Source organism: Desmodus rotundus, chromosome 3 (genome assembly GCF_022682495.2).
Source record: "Desmodus rotundus isolate HL8 chromosome 3, HLdesRot8A.1, whole genome shotgun sequence".
In the NCBI taxonomy this organism is placed as follows: Eukaryota; Metazoa; Chordata; class Mammalia; order Chiroptera; family Phyllostomidae; genus Desmodus; species Desmodus rotundus.
The window spans coordinates 145,007,950-145,024,407 of record NC_071389.1 but is presented as its reverse complement, the minus strand read 5'-3'; positions in this window follow the sequence as shown (position 1 = coordinate 145,024,407).

The window sequence follows — 16,458 nt, the reverse complement described above, 5'->3', positions numbered from 1 at the left end:
GAAACAATAATGTTTTAATTTACAAAGAAGACTATTGGAATTAAGCTGGAATCTGTATATCCTTTCTCAAATAATGCTTGAAATGTTGAACATTTAATCTATAGCTATGCAAATATTAATATGAATTATTGGAAAGTAAGAAGTTTGTGAAGGCAAGTATAGAAACAACATGTGCACATGGATAAATGTTATTCCTATTTACTTGAAAATATGCTTCCTTTTCTTAGAACTTGCTCCACCGAACCACTGTTTCTCAACTCTTACCAGCTAGTTCCTATACCTTTTTGATTACAAACTAAATATGACTTCCCCAAAAGCCTTTGATCTCTTAACTTGGAAGTATCCACTCAAGAACTGTGTTTTCATAACACTTTTTCCAACACTATCATTGATGTAATAGTTGTATCCTCTGGCACACAGATAGTGACACTGAGTTATCTAGCTAGCATATGGTTTTAGGTTGTCATCTAGAAAATTTATAAGTGGCGTAGAACTTGGACATCTTTAGGTATTTACCTTGAATGTTTATGGAATAATAGGCCTTAATGTGATGGTTGAAAATAATTCATCTACACAATGCTTTCATAACCTGGATAGCTTTCTATGTCACATTAAAGGGGCTGGATTTTAATTTGTAGAGCTTGTGAAACCATTGAAGAAACTTAAACAAGAATGGTAGACAATTAGTTTTCACATGGAGGGACTCCTCTGATGCTATGGAAGACAGATTTGGAGTAAGAAGGTTAAATGACAACACCTGAAGCATGGTGACAAGTAGATGAGAGACACTAAGTGCCTAAAAAATACTATCAACTTAAATACTGAAGAAAAGTGACAGAGAACAAAACTACAGATGAGGTAAAAATGTTCATTGATAATTAACCATGTCTAAAAACAAAGAGGAAAAAAACAGTCAAGACCAACAACTTCCTTAATTATACTGGCAATTAGTGATGCTTACAGAGAAAATTTTCTATTTTTTATATTATGTAATGAAATCTGAGTCTTTTCCAGATTTCTTTAAATCTCCATTTTCAAAATTATTTTTCTATTTCATTTCAATTGCAATATTTGTCTTAGAAATATTGAAGTTGGAGGCTTATAAAGAAAAAGAAATTTGTTGACTAAAGAGGAAGTTAGAGCCCTGGCTGGGTTACTCGGTTGGAGCATTGTCCCGTACACCAAAACGTTTCAAGTTTGTTTCCCTGCCAAGGCACATACCTAAGTTGTGGGTTCAATTCCTGGTTGTTTCTCTCTCTCTCTCTCCCTCTCTCTCCCTCTCTCTCCCTCTCTCTCTTTCTCTCTCTCTCAAAACCAATAGAAATATATCCTTGCATGAGGATTTTTACCAATGACATATTTCACAGATATAGAATAAACACTTCAAAAATTTATATGAAACCATAAACAACCCCAAATAGCTGCAGAAATTATGAGAAGAACAGAGTAGAAGGTATCACAATACCTGACATCAAACTATATTACAAGGTCACTGTAATCAAAACACCCTGGTATGGGCATAGAACAGACACATGGACCAATGGAACAGAATAGAGAGCCCAGAAATAGACCCAAGTCTACATGGTCAATTAATATTTGACAAAGGGGGCAGCAGCATAAAATAAAGTAAAAATAGCCTCTTCAACAAATGGTGCTGGGAAAGCTAGACACCTACATGCAAAAAAAATGTAGGTCATTACACCATAAAAGTCCTTCAGGAGAAAATAGGCAGGAAAATCTCAGATATTCCACACAGCATATTTTCACTGATAGCAAGGCACATAATGGAAAGAATAAACAAATGGGACCTCATCAAAATAAAAAGCTTCTGCATGGCTAAAAAAAAAACAGCATTAAAATGAAAAGAGAACCAACCATATAGGAAAACATATTTGCCAATGATACCTCAGAGAAGGGTTTGATCTCCAGAATATATAAATAACTCACACGACTCCACTCTAAAAAAACAAACAACCCAATTAAAAAAATGGGCAAAGGACCTGAGCAGACACTTCTCCAGGGAGGACATACAGAGGGCCCAGAGACGTATGAAAGGATGCTCAGCATCACTAGTCATCAGAGAGATGCAAATTAAAACCACAATGAGATACCACTTCACACCAGTCAGAATGGCCACCATAAACAAAGCAACAAACGACAAGTGCTGGAAAGGTTGTGGAGAGAAGGGAACCTTAGTACATTGTTGGTGGGAATGCAGACTGGTACAGCTACTGTGGAAAACAGTATGGAATTTTCTCAGAAAACTAAAAATGGAACTGCCTTTTCACCCAGCAATTCCATTGCTGGGATTACACCCTTAGAATCCTGAATCACCAATTCAAAATAACCTATGTACCTCAATGTTCATAGTAGCATAATTTATAATAGCCAAGGGCTAAAAGCAACTGAAGTGCCCATCAGTAAATGAATGGATCAAAAAACTATGATATATTTGCACATGGAATACTATGCAGCAGAAAGACAAAAGGAGCTCCTACCCTTTGCAACAGCATGGATGGAATTGGAGAGCATTATGCTAAGTGAAATAAGCCAGGCGGTGAAGGACAAATACCATATTTTACCTTTAACTGGAACCTAATTAACAAAACAAACAAGCAATCAAAATATAATCAGAGACATTGAAATGAAGAGCCTAAACTCTTACCTAGACTTGTCCATCATCTCTATATATGAATTGTCCATTAGACATAAAAATCAAAGGAAGTAGAAGTGAATTCTAAAAATGAAATATTCATTTCCATGAGATTGGTACTATACAGGATAGGCAAAGGTAGGTTTACAGTTGTTTATATGGAAAATAATACAATAATTAATAAGTAATAATACAATAATAAATTGTTCCACATACTCAAAACTGTAAACCTACTTTTGGCCCACCTTGTATATTTACTTTAAATAAGATATATCTTGAAAAATGGCAGAACTTGAGATATAAAACATGAAATAAATGACAAAGTAAAAATTATGTCTTAGTACAGTGTGCCATCTCATTTTTGTTAATTTAAATATTTAGTCTTGTGTCACAAATTTCAAATATCTTTATAAGGAGCATAAAAAAAGAGTTTTGATATTCAATGGTTCTTTAGCACAGAAAGTCACCCAAAATTGTTCAATGTAGCCATGTCATCAAGTTGAGAGACTTGCTGGCTAATGAAAAGCTGGACAAATAAGGCAGCAGCCACTGTAAGCATTACAAGTGCATTTCTAGAATCACAGGCCAGTAAAATTTATACAAAATCAAGTAGTAATTACGATGATGTGTGAAAATTCCTAAGTGAAAATTCTAGTGAAATTGTAGGACAGCTTCAGCTCAATATCAAGCTGAGTGCCAAAGGACCAGTTATTTTTTTCTGCCCCCCAAATTCTTCCTTCCCTTATATTTTTCATGGTAGAACACTTACTGTCATTCAGGATTCCACTCTAAACTTACTTCTTCAAAGAGAGTTTTCCTGAACAAAACCTCTAAAGTAATATCTCACACCTGCTATGCCTCCAGGGCTTTCTCATCAAGCTCTTTATTTTCTTCTTGATGTTTTTCCTCCAGAAATAATCATTCCATTTATTTGGGCCCAGGTTTAACGTGCGCCTCTCCTCATTGGGAAGGAAGCTCTTGAGTTGTTCACCATTGCAACTCCAGAGTCACAGTCAGGCCTGACTTAGGTGAGGAGCTCTAAAATAATTACAGAAGAAACAAGTAAATGATATTTATTGTAGAATATTCTTAAAGAATTTTATAGGTAATTTTTATGAGATTGCATCAATCAGAGCTAATTGCTATCAGTGCCATTTATGGTCTTACAATTAACACACTGTATGTTACAAATGTCAGTCTTTTAGCGAAAGGGTAATTTTTAAGAAATTTGATATTTTCTTTACCTCTTGATCTTTGGCTTTCCACCAGCTTTCAATTAAATCTGTCAATTTTCCCTGCTCCTTCACCTTACGTCTTACTCACTCGCTTCTGATGCCAAACGTTAGAAGATGGTTCTTGGGAATCTAATCAGTACGCGGTATTTGTTACATAACCTATTTTCGATCCAAGGCGTAAAACCACTTAAAATGCGACGAAGCTGGTAAGGCATGAGCTTTCTTCTTTAAATTTACCTTAAATATATAAACTATGTGTTCTTTTCCAGAAGTGTCACTAAGAGTTTTAGTAGTTTATCTGTGTGAATCTGGGACTAAATCTACACCAGATGTATGTCATTTTACATCTTTGCAATATCAGTTGTGATTTCTATAGGAAAAAATAAAACATACAAGACTAAGACAAGAATATATAATGTTAGCATGTATTTTTCCTTACCCTAAAAAGCACAGTGAATTTCCTACATTTTTGCAACAGTTACTGATCATAGAGTTACAGTCTTTGAAATGGATATATCAATAGAAAGTGTTACATGTTCTTCTTTCAGGAAAAGGTCAGTAGTATGAGGGAAATTTCAGAAAGAGGAGTTAAGGTGTCTCCTTGCCCTTTTTATGATTTTCAGCTGCCCACATTTCATGCATAGTTCTAAAAAGTGAAAGAACTTACTCAGGAAAAAAGCATCAGTATTTGTTCTCAAAAGTATTTTCATTTTTGATGAATTTCAAGTTTTTTTTAATATAAGCCTTAAAATTCTTAAGTAGTAACATAATATCATACATTTGACAATGTGCAGAAAAATAGTAATCTGCTCCATGAGTAAGAACAATTAAAGAACATTGTTTCTGAAAATCCCCTTAGTTATCTTCAATACATGTTATTAAAATTAGTTGAATTTTTAAAGCATGTCTAACATACAAGTACATTGCATAGCATTAAGTGGTTATGTTTGTGGGATATGACTTGTGGCTTCTAAAATTAAATATTCAATCCCTTCACCTTTCGATGTTTTCATGGCATTGCAATTAAAAGATGCTAAGAAAATTATGTTTGTGCTCAATTCTGAGATTACAAAGAAGTGTTTTAAATTACATTCTGCAAAACAGAATCTCTATGGGCAAGGAAGGACTGCCACTCCAAATTGCAAATAGGAAAATCTAAACAAAAGTAGTCACTGAAGAAGTATTTCTTTTTGGGTGATATAGTTAGTGCTTTTAAACTAAAGACTAATGGTGTTTCAGGATAAAATAATTAAAACTAAATTGTCACTGAATAAGCTATGTACTGTAGAAGTAAGAAATATTAGTTGTTGACATTCCATTGATTAAATGTGAACAAAAAGAGCTGAAAAAGAAGTCCCTAAGTATATGAGTGTGATAACCTCAAACTTGAGAAGAGAAAAAGTTCCTAAAGATGATTCTCATGTGTTTAGTAGCTCCCACTAGAACTTTTTCTTTTTTTTTTTCGCTTTTCATTTTGGTGATGATCTTGAAAAAATCTGTATGAGCACCCTATAATAAGCACGATGCAACTGCTTCCTTTATTCTGACATCAAGTAGTGCTATTTTAAGTGTTATAGGAAAATGAACACAGAAAGTGAATTTATCCCACAAATAATGCAGTTAAGGGAAAGCTAAATGAAAACATGGTCTGTCAGGTGAATATGAGAAATTGTAGTAATTGGAATGCAGAGAAGCAATCATGTAACTGAATCAAGTTATACGCCTATAGGTGTGCGAGTTCCAAAACACTTGCACCTTTGGATCTACAGCATATCTTTGTGGCAAGTGGCGACTAAATTCCAGCAAAACATCAATGACACAATGCGTATGGCACATTTGTATATATTTATTTGGGCCCTGTGTTTTTTATTTATAAATTTGTTTAGATTTTATGACTGTAGGTAGGAGTTCAAACATGGGAATTTTATATTGATTTATATTTTTATATAGTAAAGTGACATTAGGATAAAATTATTATCTCAACATCGAGGGGTTCAAATGATTTTATTTTACTTTCTTTAAGAACTATATATGTTATTTAAATATTTTTAAATAAAGATTTTAAATTTTACATGCTAAGACCTACTAACATTGTTTATTTAGTCCGGCTTGCAAATCCTGCATCCTTCACATGCTTCCATTATCAGCAGCACATGCTGTTTCCTGGACGAGACCTTCAGGTTTCAGTAACTGCGGTCAAATTTTCGCATATGGCTGCAGTGCAGATGCTGGTGATCCGCCTTACTCTCAGGGGTCATGACGAGGCATAAGCTATTCAAGTTCTAAAATAATTTCATGACTTTCTTATACTCTAGAAAGATAGAAACTTTATTAGCTTGTAAACACAAAACTCAGAACAATATCTGTCCCAGAATTAACTTAGACAAGCTTATGGAATTGAACTTTGTCTGGTACATAACTGGATACAGGTGTAGAAGTTAAAGGGAGGCGGACATTGCTTCTGCAAAAACAGCATTTTATAAACGAGGCCTATATCTTTTGTCCTCTGGGATTGCTGTCTCCTTTGGTTGTCAAATGAAAATATCTTAAAATCCTGTCCTGAACATTGGGAAAACAAGCATCACTCCCAGTCTCTACAATGAATGATTTTTCAGGGTGAATTTTTAATTTTCCTACTCTAACTGCCAGCTTCAGTTCAATTAATTCAGTGTATTGATCGTTTGCTGTTAGACATTGTCTAGTTCTAGACAACATCCAAATTTCTACACTTTCCATTACACAAGACCTGTGCTGAATCAAATTCATAAAAATAAAAGGTATTTCCCATAGGGATATACATAGTATTGCCTGTACCGAGCAGTCTTTTTTTTTACCCTGACTGGGAGATTTCTGTCTGTAGGCCAGGAGGTTAGGCTCTCACTCTCGCTCTTCTCTGACTTCCTTTCTTTTCGCCCATTTTGCTGTCCATTCTCTTTACACCAGTGTTTCAGTTAGTGAGTTATTCGGAGGAATTTGATATGTGTCTCTTTGCTTCCTTCAAGTTCATGTTCTCGATTGGAGTTAGTGAATAGCTCGTTTTTCTATACCAACACCCATTACAAAAGGGCATGCCAAGGACACTTCCTACCACTGTGTTTTTCAATAAGGGCATAGTTAGCTCCATTTTTTAAAATTATTTCTGCACTATTTTACAATGACTGGAGTGACCCACAAACCACACGCACATCCTCGGGAGGTGTGGTATTTTCATTCAAGTTTGCGTTGCTTAGTTCATCAGGAAAATATGGAAGCAAGTGCTACAAATACTGGTTAATTTAGTAGTTGCTAACAGTTTAAAAGTCAATAAAATGTTTTCGAAGGGTGCAGTGAAAACTACGGACATGCAGTATGAACTCCATATTAAGAAACTTTGGCCTACATGAATGATAAGCAGGTCTTCTCGAACTCTAATGGTCTGAGTTTATGAATTATATAATTTTCACATTGGTTAAAAATATTTTTCTTATCTATTGACAAAACCAAAAGGTTATATAAATAAACAGGCAAGAAAATGAATTCAAATGTATCCTTAATTCAGTAAGAAATATCTTTTTTATGTTAATAAACTCGATTTTTAGAACCATTTAACATCGACATAAACATTAGGCAGATAGTACTAAGAGTTTCCATATAACCCCTCCATCCTTCACACAATTTGCCTCATCAATAACATTGACAGGACACATCTGTTACAATTAATGAACCAATATTGATATATCTTTATTAACTCAAGACCATAGTTGATGAAAATGTTCTCTTTCTGTTCCAGAATCCTATCCAGGATATGATAGCACATTTTGTTGGTTTCTTTTGGCTGTGATAATTTTCCAAGATGACTTTAATTAGTGCCCTTGACAATTTTGAGGAATACTGAGTCAGATGTATTGTACCAGATTCCTTGTTGGAATTTGTCCGACCTTTTTCCAGTGATTAGACTGGTGTTTAGGGTTTGGGGATAGAGGATAACACATGTCGAGTATGTATAGTATCAAATACACTTTATGATGGTTTATGTTGACTTTGATACCTGGCTGAAGTAGTGGTTGTATTTTCTCAACTGTAAAGTTACTCATTTCCCCTCTTTCTATCCTGTATTCTTTGGAAGAAAGTCACTAGGTGCGGTCCACACGAGCAGGGAGTTATACTTCCTCTCAATCAAGATAGAATAGGTATGGAATTTATTTAGAATTCTTTTGCACTAGAGATTGATCTTTTTCCCATGTATTAATTTATTGAATAATTTACATTAGAATGGACTTGTGGTTTTTAATTTATACTATGGGTTTTAAATCAATACTTCGGAACTGATTTTTGTTGATCAAACCATTAAAAATTTGGTCATTTGAGAGCTCTCTCAGTTGACTCCTCTGTCCCTTTGACAAATGCTCATCGATGTAGGTGGGTTTTTTTTTTAAATCACTTAAAGATGTGATTTAAAGAAGTGATTATTTCTTGAAATTACTTTCAAGAAATAATTTTATGTCTATATTATATGGATCTTTATTTTTTGTTTAAACACACACATAGACACACACAGACAAACACAAGGATATATTTTTATTATTAATAATAGGTTTATTTTAACCAGTAATTAAAAAGGTGGATTATCAATTATGAGAGACACCTTTTTCTTTAAGGAACTTTAAAACTTTTACTCACAGGGTAATCAAAGATGGCAGAAGGAGATTTAACTTGGGGTGGTGAACACATGATACAGTGTAGAGATGATGTGTTGTGGAACAGTGCACCTGAAACATGTAACTTTGTTAACCAATGTCACCAAAATAAACTCAATAAAAAAGGAAAAGGAAAAAATATTTTATTTAGCTAGCAAGAATAGAAAGTCTCCAACTACCTTATGTAATACTGAAGGGCCATTATTGTGGTACATGATCAAATTTTTGAATGACTATAATCTTTTGTCTATGTGTGAATGAATACTCTTGAAGATAGAATGAAAAGAGTAATATTTCAAGGTTGCAAATGATTTTGTTCTGTATCACCTGTAAGCTGCAGAGTCAAAGAATGCAATCATTGATTATGCACTTATGGGTTTTGGATTCTAAACTTTAAAAGTTTGACACCAAAGAATTAAACAATTCAGAGGCTAGGCTCATAAATGACTCCTGTAGAGTAGATGAGAGTAATCACTAATTAAATTTAATGGCTAGTTTAATTTCTCATAACAGGATATAAAAACTAATATCAGGGTAAATACTTTTATATTGTTAATTGTAAATTAATTAATTAGCTTATTTTTTAATTTAATTTATGGGGTGACATTGGCTAATAAAATTATATAGGTTTCAGGTATACAGTTTTACAGTACATCATCTATTATTATATTGTGTGTTCACCACCCCAAGTCAAGTCTCCTTCTACCACCATTTATCTGCCCTTTACCCTGTTCTACCTCCCCCCACCCTCCTTTCCTCTGGCTGTCACCACACTGTTGTCTGAGTCCATGAGTCTTTTTTTTTTACTTCATGGTTAGTTTAACTTCTCATAACAGGATATAAAAAATAATACCAGAGTAAGTACTTTCATTTCTTTTCCTTCACCTCTACTTCCCAGTCATTGCTATGAAATTCTAACTTAATCTAGTTGTTTTATTGTAATAAATGACTTAAAATAGTTGTTTAAATAATTAAGAACACAGCTTAGTCAATCAATTAGAACTGGCAGCAGATATTTAGTAATACACTCATATGGCTAAAAAGTAGTTACATTCTTCTGAATTATATATCTGGCATCAGTCATTATCACTCAGGTATTTGCAGAGTATTTTGAGTATTCAATACATGGTAGAAATAATGTTCATTGGTTCAAAAAGCAGTACAGTGCACCAGGCTGCTTTCCTGAAAGAAGCACATATTCTCTGAGTGTGTGATAGCAACTTTGGATACTTTGCTTGCTCTGTGAGCACATCTATTCAGTATAAGTGCAGTCGCATTCCTGAAAAAAGAGATCAATTAAACCATTATTTTAGTTTCTCTGCATTCTACTGTATTCTCCCTTCAAACCTATAATTATTCCCTAATTTGAATATTTATTGCTATGCAATTCAGATAACATTACCAAGTGCTCAAAATTTCCTGTAAAGATAAATTTCAAAATTTATGTTCTCTTTTCACCATAAATCATCATGGTTGGAGAAGTCCAGTATTTTGGATTTCTAGTAAAGCACTTATGTAGGAACCTAGGGTTTGGAGATGATTAAACCTAGTTTAAGCACTTACTTTGTGATCTTTGCTAAATTATTCAACCTTTCCACAGTCCAAACTGCTTTACCTGTTAAATGGCCTCTTTAGGAGGGTTATAAGGATTAAATGTTATGCTGTGTGTAAAGTACACAGTGCAGTGCCAGAAACCCTCACTGTAAAACTCTCAGTGGGAGGTCAGTCCTGCACAGAAAGTGTGTGATAAATGGTAGTTACTGTTACCATTAGCATCATTATTATTCCAAACACCATGCTCAGATGCTCACAGCTAGACATATATACAATTCTTCAGGAAGAACATTTCTCAAGTTTTGATTGAGACTGTATAATTACCTACACCACAAAGAAAATGAAAGGGATTTTATTTCATTTATAGACTACTTTAGAAACCTAAATTCAGAGACTGAGGTGAGGGAGTGATGGGTTTCTGAGTAAGATGTTCAAATTTGTAGACTTTCAATATCCAGTCTGAGTCGTGGCAGGTTTAGAGGACTTGAGCTTAACCCAGCACATAAAAATAAGGAGACCAAAGTAGCCCAAGAAAAATGCATACTTTTTTACATGTTCCACGTCTGAAAATCACTAGACAGATGAGTGTTCTTGAAAGAACCTATTTTATGTGCTAATATATAAAATATGACCTTTATATCTACAGCTTAATATACAAACTAAAGAGCTCACTAGATGCTATCGTAATCAAAATACATGGATACTTTCTAGGTAATATATTAGCATTGAAGCCCTACAATTAAAGAATAGTTTCATGAACAAAGGATACAATGAGGAAACTTACGTATTTAGACATTAGTAGGAACCGATCCAGTTTAGAGGTGGATGGGATCTTACAAACAATTTTATAGGGGAAAGCTGGTAGCTGCCTAGAGTCTTACAAATCTGGTTCAACTTCCCACGCTAGTCTCACTGTCATTAATTGATATTTTTCTTTGGTATTTGTAAAAGAAATTTAGGAATCAGACATTTAGAGACATAGACAATAAAAATTTAGAAAACAAATGATTAAACTACACAAATGTTTTAGAGTAAAGCAACATGAAGAAAATAAACCTGGAGCAGAATTTTGAAAGAGGAAAAGAAGATAGAGTGTGATAGAAAGTAGTTCCAAAGGAAGAGCCCCCGAACACCTTACTAAGTGGTGCAGGTGCTTAGGGGTTGGTTATATGTCTGTCCTGAAGACGGACTGTATAAGCAAGAGTGAAACACATAAGATAATAGTGGACTAAAAGGCCAAGCACCTTGAAGCAAGAATCAAACGATGAGACTTGCAGAGAAACACAATTGGCAGCTGCTTCAGGGTAAATGAGGAAGAAGGTCATGTTGCTTTGAGGGAAATATTTTCAGTTGCTGAGGGTTGAATAAATTGGATAGGAGAGAGGTTTAAGACAGGTCTCTACCTAGAAGGCAGTCTCAGTCACCCTTGCACAGGTAAATTAAATCCAGATAAAGACTGTGGCAGTGTGAATAATGAGTGGCTTTCAGGAACGCCCCGCAGGGCAAAGTGACAAGATAGTGATTGGCTGAATGACAACCAAGAGAGGAGAGTGAGAAATCAAACATTTGTGCCTTCCCATGGCTCTCAGGACTGCTGGTATGAGAGCATTTCTTAGAGAAGTGTACTTAACTGAAAGCTCTGTTTTTGTCATCAGGCATATCTAACAGACTCTGATAAACATAAGGTGCTAGAAGCTTCTGGAAATGTGGATAGATTTACCAAGAGAATACCGACATGTTAGAAAATGACGAGACTGCAGATTTTAATATCTAAGACGGCATTACACCCACAAATCCAACTTCATTTATGATAAATTACCTTCTACACGATAGATATATTTTTCTTTTATGGCCAACTCAGACTTGTATAGCTGCTCAAAATATTTGTTAATTAAGATCAGTATAAATTCTCGTTTTCCATACAAAATTTTCATCAAACCAGCAAGTAATTAGTTTGAATACGATGTGTGAAGTATGCATGTCTGTGTATGTGTGGATGTTATAAAAAGACTAAAGGAAAGGATGAGGTTTTGAGACAGGGTAAAATTCTCTCTCCTAATTATCAACTAATTGGTTTTCTCATAAAGCAAATCTACCTATTGACTAAAACGGCTGTGATTTTCCTTCTTACTCATGAGTGATTTAACTAAGTTGGTGAACCAAAACTCAACTCAGACTTCCTCAGGATCAATCCTATTTTTCTAGGACATACTGTACATTAATTTCACAGCTTAAAAAGAAATTTTTTTTGACTTAATGGGAAAAAGGTTTGTAGGCACTCACATTTTTAAAAACATTATGAAGGAAATTAATATAAAAAGTAGGATTACTGAGAGATTTCCATAGGAGTCCAGGAAATGCATATTCTGCGCTTTCCTCTTCTAGGTATGTCTCACTGCTCTTCCAGTGTACCTGCTGCGTTCCAAAAGAGAAACGAGGTGACAAGGACAGTAATTTTGATCTTCCTTTTTAAAGACCTCTGTGTAAAAGGGATTAAAAGAGCAGTGCTTGGAAAGGAAGTGCATTTATTTGAAACAATTACTGATTTTGGAAATCAACATAGAGCTAACATGAAAATTATATTCCATTTGATATGCCAATTAAAATATCACACTGTCTTCTTTTCTAATGTTTTGATAAAATTACAAAAATCCTACAACACAAAAAATGTTTATATCTTTGAAATTGTTTTCAATATTTTACAGGAAAGAAAAAACCTCCCTTAATTTGATACATATTTCTTTATAAATTACATGAAATATTAATTAGTTACATCAAAATCTATCTTTCAGTTATATCTAAATATAAATTGGTTATATTTCAATCTCTATGTGATCTTGTTAATCATGTGGCCATAAATGAAATATTTTAAATTAATATAGTTATAGCATAGAATCATCTGAAACTTGTAACTCAATTTCAAGGCAGTAAAAAGGAAAAAGCAATCATATATCTTAAGACACCCATGTCAGTACCTCCTTTAAAACAGTAGCTCTATTCAGTAAGTACCGCAGCTTTTACTAGGCAGCCCCCTCTACTGCTACAGCTCCCAGTGGACTTTTGTGATGTTAAAAATTACAATTTCCTCCCATTTCTTCTTCACCTCTAAGCATGATCATTCTTGCTTTTCCCTTAACCCTGCCTACGTTTATACTAAGTAGTCTCCTCTATCATTGAACCTGCCTGGATCCGATTGAAAAAGTGGTTGGTACCAGAAATAGCCTCAGAAAATACACCCTTCAGATAGTCTTCTGGTACAAGATTTTACACATATTTGACATATACAAGGATAGCCTCCTTGCCAGGAGATTCTCAACACTAGAAAGACATGCCACTCTGGTGTCATTTTGTCTTCCAAAATTATGACTTTCTCACATAAATGTCATAAATATTTTTGTGCAGGCTTATTTTTGAGAAATGGTAAACAGATCCCCCTTCCTCAAAGCACAAATCTTCATCAAATCTGTCACATCCACCAAGCAGGCTGATGAGCAGCTACTATTGATAATGTTAGAAATGCTCTAGTTCACATTTTGATGGGTGAGAAAGCATACGATAATGGCCATCTAAATAAACAAATATCCAAGTTTTTAAAATGGAGGAAGTTAAATGCAGAAAATAAAAATTGTTACATGAAAATAGCAACATGCAAAAATGATACATCTGTTTCCCTTTATAAGTATTTTATGGCTTGAGCTGTCTTTTTTAGGTTTTGTGTGTAGATGATTTATTTATTCTTTAAAAATTAGTTTAAATCCAATGTTCTTGCTGATGATTAGACATGTAGCTAAATGAGGGTAGGGGGAAAAACAGAGCCCAGAGGCAGGTTTGTGGGCAAGATAAGGAGCGTTCCGGTGCTCTGGCAAGTAAGCTGACAGCAGATGCCCGTGTGTAAGAAGAAGAAGGATGGTTCCTGACAGCTGAACAGGAGAGATGAATGAGGGAAACAAGGTTTTAACCAAGGCAAACTGGGAGGAATCTATTTCCTCTTTTCTCAAATGCCATGATTAGCTTTATGTACTCATGATTAGAAGGAAAAGGTAGGTCAAAAATAAAGTAAGGCAATAGTAAAGTTAAAGTGTTGTTAAAAATTAAAAGAAAGAAGTAATCAATCTAAAGAAAAATCTAAAAACAGAAAGTATTTTTCATATAATGATTTAGAAATGGATTCTGTTTAAGTCATAATTTAAATCTCGGTAGAAACGTAAGTACAGAAAAAGGAAAAGTTAAAAAAAAACATAATGCAACTGAAAAGTGTGTGTATATGTGTGGGGTCATTACATGGCTCTCCCACTATTCATGATGAAGGCTGGCCAGAGGGCTCGGGGCCAGAAAGAATGCATATTGTTTGGGGAATGGATTGTAACACCCTCCTTGTCTCCTTTTGGGAGCAGCTTCCGGTCCTGTGACTGATTCTTGACCTTTCTTTCTGCACGTACACATGTAGGCAATGTAGCTCTGGGCCATACATAGGTTTGTGCAACCTGGACCCGGGCTGCCTTTGTCTGGGACCCCTTATAACGAGCCTCAGAATAGAGGGGGTACGGCCTCTCTCACACCAACGTACCGCCGTCGGTGTGCTCCCCTGTAACGTGAGCAATAAACGCATGTCCGCATCTGCCGGTCTGCCTGGGGGTTTTCTCTGAGCATCAGGAACACGCAAGCAGCTCTCTGGTTTGGAGCTCCTGTGCTACAATATGTAATGTAAATATATAAATGTACATGCACATAAATATACATATATATATTACATATATACATGCATACTTATGTGTATATATGTACGTACCTATATGTTAAACAACAATTGTCATCAAGGAATCTGACTTAAAGTTCTAGCCTCCCTTTCTAATCTTGTGTTCACAAGAGTGCTATTTATGATCTTGATTCATGATTTTAAGTGTAACCCAAATAAAACTATCTTCTTCCTCTTGTGTTAAATCTACTCTCAGCATATCTTCACATTAAAAAAAGAAAAAAGGGCCTTCATCCAAAAGCACTGAAAAGCTATGGAAGCCTCTAGTGAAGCTTTTGTCAGAACGTCAGGGAGGAGATGGCAGCACCTCACCCTGCATAACTTCTTTTTTTAAAAAATTTTTGTCTATGCTATTACAGTTGTTCCTGCTCTTGCATACTTCTTTAAAAATATAAGTAAATGTTTCTTCTTCTCACTAAGGTTCTACTTATGGAGGAAGACTTTTACATTTCCCTCATTTCTCTTTCTTCTCATCTTACTCAACCTTAGTTAGACTTGTAACTTATTTCAGATCTCCTTGCTTTTTCCATACCTTTGCCTCTATTTCTCTATCATTTTTTCTCACGTACAAAGCATAACTTCTCGGTTACTCGAATTCTGCTTATCTATCCATTATGCTGCCCTATGAAATGAAAACTTAATACCTCAAACCAATACACTATATTCTCTTTGGAAAATGATGTTCTGTTGTTATTACTGCATAATTAACATCTCCAAAACTTAGTAGACTGAAACAACAATCATTTAATCGTCCATTGTGTGAATTAATATTTCTGGGCAGAATTTGGCTGGGTAATTGATTCTAGGGTTTCATGTTATGTCGAGTGGAGGTCCCTTAGTAGTTTTCAGCTGGTGTCTGGTCTAGTCTTAAGGGTCCAGAAAGTCCTTCCTTACATATATGTGACTTTTCAGTATCAAGGGCTTAGTTGGCCGGGCTTTGCTGGGATTCCCTTTCCTCTCCTTGTGGTCACAGGGCCTCTCCTTATAGTCTGTCCAGAAAGAGAATCAATTCCTTACATGACAACTCAGGACTCTAATACCATGTGTTTCTAGAGTGTGAAGGGGAAGCTTTAAGACTTCACATGACCTGACCTTGAAAATCCAACAAAATTATGTCTGACACATTCTATTGGTCAAGCAAGTCACTAAATGCCAACATGATTTAAAGCAAAGGAATTAGACTCCAACTTTCAATGGAAGAAATTGCAAAGAAAATCTTTAAATTATTACAGAATATAGAGAAAAAATGGGTTTAAATCCCTGTGCTTTGATATGTTGCATCTCTTTAACACAGTAAAAGTTCTGCACAAACTCAAGGTGCAGAAAGCAAGGAAGATTATATAGCCTGTCTCACATGTCATTGAATAAATTGACACGACTGGAAAGGAAAATAAAATGTTGTTTTCCAACATGAACCAAATTATTTGCATAATTTAATTTATTTTTATTTTTTAAACCACTGTATAACTGACATACAAAATACTGTATATATTTAATGTATACAATATAATAGTTAGGAGATAATGTGCAGTCTGGTGAAATCATCATTTGGTCTATGCCACAAACATATTCATTCCTCCCAAA